The sequence below is a fragment of the Oncorhynchus gorbuscha genome, linkage group LG15 (genome assembly GCF_021184085.1).
Source record: "Oncorhynchus gorbuscha isolate QuinsamMale2020 ecotype Even-year linkage group LG15, OgorEven_v1.0, whole genome shotgun sequence".
Classification (NCBI taxonomy): Eukaryota; Metazoa; Chordata; class Actinopteri; order Salmoniformes; family Salmonidae; genus Oncorhynchus; species Oncorhynchus gorbuscha.
Genome location: NC_060187.1, coordinates 19,616,670 through 19,621,669, shown reverse-complemented (window position 1 = coordinate 19,621,669; position 5,000 = coordinate 19,616,670). Strand labels below are relative to the sequence as shown.

At 38.5% G+C, this 5,000-nt stretch overlaps 1 protein-coding gene across 1 annotated transcript in view; it reads right to left on the bottom strand.

Moving 5' to 3' along the window:
- Window positions 1–5,000, bottom strand: part of igfbp3 (insulin-like growth factor binding protein 3) — a 67,999-nt gene that overhangs the window by 44,525 nt on the left and 18,474 nt on the right. The window lies entirely within an intron of this gene.

The following is a 5,000-nucleotide window of genomic DNA, read 5'->3' as shown; positions in this document are numbered from 1 at the left end:
TAACCCTGTACTAACCCTGTAATAACACTGTACTAACCCTGTAATAACACTGTACTAACCCTGTAATAACACTGTACTAACCCTGTAATAACACTGTAATAACCCTGTAATAACACTGTACTAACGCTGTAATAACACTGTACTAACCCTGTAATAACACTGTAATAACACTGTACTAAGGATGTAAAAACACTGTACTAATCCTGTAATAACACTGAACTAACACTGTTCTAACCCTGTAATAACACTGTAATAACACTGTACTAACCTGTACTAACCCTGTAATAACACTGTATTAACCTGAAAAAAAGCACAGTACTAACCCTGTAATAACACTGTAATAACACTGTACTAACCCTGTAATAACCCTGTAATAACACTGTACTAACCCTGAAAAAAGCACTGTACTAACCCTGTAATAACACTGTACTAACACTGTACTAACCCTGTAATAACACTGTACTAACCCTGTAATAACACTGTAATAGTACTGTACTAACCCTGTAATAACACTGTACTAACCCTGTAATAACCCTGTAATAACCCGGGATTAACCCTGTAATAACACTGTACTAACCCTGTAATAAGACTGTACTAACCCTGTAATAACACTGTACTAACCCTGTAATAACACTGTACTAACCCTGTAATAACCCTGTAATAACACTGTACTAACCCTGTAATAACCCTGTACTAACCCTGTACTAACACTGTACTAACCCTGTACTAACACTGTACTAACCCTGTAATAACACTGTACTAACCCTGTAATAACACTGTACTAACCCTGTAATAACAATGTACTAACCCTGTAATAACACTATACTAACCCTGTAATAACACTGTACTAACCCTGTAATAACACTGTACTAACCCTGTACTAACACTGTACTAACCCTGTAATAACACTGTACTAACCCTGTAATAACACTGTACTAACCCTGTAATAACACTGTACTAACCCTATAATAACCCTGTAATAACCCTGTACTAACCCTGTAATAACACTGTACTAACCCTGTAATAACACTGTACTAACCCTGTAATAACACTGTACTAACCCTGTAATAACACTGTACTAACCCTGTAATAACACTGTACTAACCCTGTAATAACCCTGTACTAACACTGTACTAACACTGTACTAACCCTGTAATAACCCTGTAATAACACTGTACTAACCCTGTAATAACACTGTAATAACCCTGTACTAACCCGGCACTAACCCTGTACTAACCCTGTACTAACCCTGTAATAACACTGTACTAACCCTGTAATAACACTGTAATAACCCTGTACTAACACTGTACTAACCCTGTAATAACACTGTAATAACCCTGTAATAACACTGTACTAACACTGTAATAACACTGTACTAACCCTGTAATAACACTGTAATAACACTGTACTAAGGATGTAAAAACACTGTACTAATCCTGTAATAACACTGAACTAACACTGTTCTAACCCTGTAATAACACTGTAATAACACTGTACTAACCTGTACTAACCCTGTAATAACACTGTACTAACCCTGAAAAAAAGCACTGTACTAACCCTGTAATAAAACCTTACTAACACTGTACTAACCCTGTAATAACACTGTAATAACACTGTACTAACCCTGTAATAACCCTGTAATAACACTGTACTAACCCTGAAAAAAGCACTGTACTAACCCTGTAATAACACTGTACTAACACTGTACTAACCCTGTAATAACACTGTACTAACCCTGTAATAACACTGTAATAGCACTGTACTAACCCTGTAATAACACTGTACTAGCACTGTACTAACCCTGTAATAACACTGTACTAACCCTGTAATAACCCTGTAATAACCCGGGATTAACCCTGTAATAACACTGTACTAACCCTGTAATAAGACTGTACTAACCCTGTAATAACACTGTACTAACCCTGTAATAACACTGTACTAACCCTGTAATAACCCTGTAATAACACTGTACTAACCCTGTAATAACCCTGTACTAACCCTGTACTAACACTGTACTAACCCTGTAATAACAATGTACTAACCCTGTAATAACCCTGTACTAACCCTGTACTAACACTGTACTAACCCTGTAATAACCCTGTAATAACACTGTACTAACCCTGTAATAACACTGTAATAACCCTGTACTAACCCGGCACTAACCCTGTAATAACCCTGTAATAACACTGTACTAACCTTGAAAAAAGCACTGTACTAACCCTGTAATAACACTGTACTAACACTGTACTAACCCTGTAATAACACTGTACTAACACTGTAATAACACTGTAATAACACTGTACTAACCCTGTAATAACACTGTACTAACCCTGTAATAACCCGGGATTAACCCTGTAATAACACTGTACTAACACTGTAATAACCCTGTACTAACACTGTAATAACAATGTACAAACCCTGTACTAACACTGTAATAACAATGTACTAACCCTGTAATAACACTGTACTAAAAAGATGAGAGAGGCCTGTAATTTTCATCATAGGTACACCTCAACTATGGCGGACAAAATCTATTTAAAAAATCCAGAAAATCACATTGTAGGATTTTTAATGAATTAATTAGCAAATTATGGTGGAAAATAAGTATTTGGTCAATAACAAAAGTTTATCTCAATACTTTGTTATATACCCTTTGTTGGCAAGGACAGAGGTCAAATGTTTTCTGTAAGTCTTCACAAGGTTTTCACACACTGTTGCTGGTATTTTGGTCCATTCCTCCATGCAGATCTCATCTAGAGCAGTGATGTTTTGGGGCTGTTGCTGGGCAACACAGACTTTCAACTCCCTCGAAAAATGTTCTATGAAATTGAGATCTGGAGACTGGCTAGGCCACTCCAGGACCTTGAAATGATTCTTAGGAAGCCACTCCTTCGTTGCCCGGGCGGTGTGTTCGGGATCATTGTCATGCTGAAAGACCCAGTGACGTTTCATCCTCAATGCCCTTGCTGATGGAAGGAGGTTTTCACTCAAAATCTCACGATACATGGCCCCATTCATTCTTTCCTTTACACCGATCAGTCGTCCTGGTCCCTTTGCAGAAAAACAGCCCCAAAGCATGATGATTCCACCCCCCATGCTTCACAGTAGGTATGGTGTTCTTTGGATGCTACTCAGCATTCTTTGTCCTCCAAACACAACGAGTTGAGTTTTTATCAAAAAGTTATATTTTGGTTTCATCAGACCATATGACATTCTCCCAATCTTCTTCTGGATCATCCAAATGCTCTCTAGCAAACTTCAGACGGGCCTGGACATGTACTGGCTTAAGCAGGGGGACACGTCTGGCACTGCATGATTTGAGTCCCTGCCGGCGTAGTGTGTTACTGATGGTAGGCTTTGTTACTTTGGTACCAGCTTTCTGCAGGTCATTCACTAGGTCCCCCCGTGTGGTTCTGGGATTTTTGCTCACCGTTCTTCATTTTGACCCCACGGGGTGAGATCTTGCGTGGAGCCCCAGATCGAGGAAGATTATCAGTGGTCTTGTATGTCTTCCATTTCCTAATAATTGCTCCCACAGTTGATTTCTTCAAACCAAGCTGCTTACCTATTGCAGATTCAGTCTTCCCAGCCTGGTGCAGGTCTACAATTTTGTTTCTGGTGTCCTTTGACAGCTCTTTGGTCTTGGCCATAGTGGAGTTTGGAGTGTGACTGTTTGAGGTTGTGGACAGGTGTCTTTTATACTGATAACAAGTTCAAACAGGTGCCATTAATACAGGTAACGAGTGGAGGACAGAGGAGCCTCTTAAAGAAGAAGTTACAGGTCTGTGAGAGCCAGAAATCTTACTTGTTTGTAGGTGACCAAATACTTATTTTCCACCATAATTTGCTAATAAATTAACCTCTTCAGTCGAACCTCTACTTTTTCGAACATTCTGTTAAAAATCGCGCAACATTTCAGCGCCCTGCTACTCATGCCAGGAATATAGTATATGCATATGATTAGTATGTGTGGATAGAAACCACTCAGACGTTTATAAAACTGGTTAAATCACGGCTGTGACTAACAGAACGTGCGTTTCATTGAAAAGTGCAGGAAAATCTGATCACTGAAAGTGGAAAAATATATCCATCCACCGCTTCAACCCATTGTTATGGGCGAAAGACAATAAATAGGGCTGAGGTTGCAGTACCTACAGCTTCCACACAATGTCAACAGTCTTGTCATTTGCCAATTGTTTGTTTCTTGGTCAAACGAACAAGAGACAGGATTTTTCTTCAGGTCTCTGACCGGATATTTTGGTTGAGAAATACACGGACAGTATTTCAAGACGGACCCCTATAGAAAACACTTCGTCTCGTGATTAATTTGATCGCTTATTAACGTTTACTAATACCTAAAGTTGCATTACAAAAGTATTTCGAAGTGTTTTGTGAAAGTTTATCGTCGACTTTTTGAATTTAAAAAAATGACGTTACGTTATGAAACGCTATTTTTTTCTGTTTATCACACAGTCTTCATAGATCGATATCTAGGCTATATATGGACCGATTTAATCGAAAAAAAGACCCAATATTGATTATGGGACATCTAGGAGTACCAAGAAAGAAGATGGTCAAAGGTAATGAATGTTTTATATTTTATTTGTGCGGTTTGTGTAGCGCCGACTATGCTAATTATTTTGTTTACGTCCCCTGCGGTTCTTTTGGGGTGTTACATGCTATCAGATAATAGCTTCTCATGCTTTCGCCGAAAAGCATTTAAAAAATCTGACTTGTTGCCTGGATTCACAACGAGTGTAGCTTTAATTCAATACCCTGCATGTGTATTTTAATGTACGTTTGAGTTTTAACTAATACTATTAGCATTTAGCGTAGCGCATTTGCATTTCCAGAGCTCTAGATGGGACGCCTGCGTCGAGGCAAGAGGTTAATAAAAATCCTACACTGTGATTTTCTGGATTTCTTTCTTCTCATTTTGTCTGTCATAGTTGAAGTCTACCTATGATGAAAATTACAGGACTCTCTCAACTTTTTAAGTG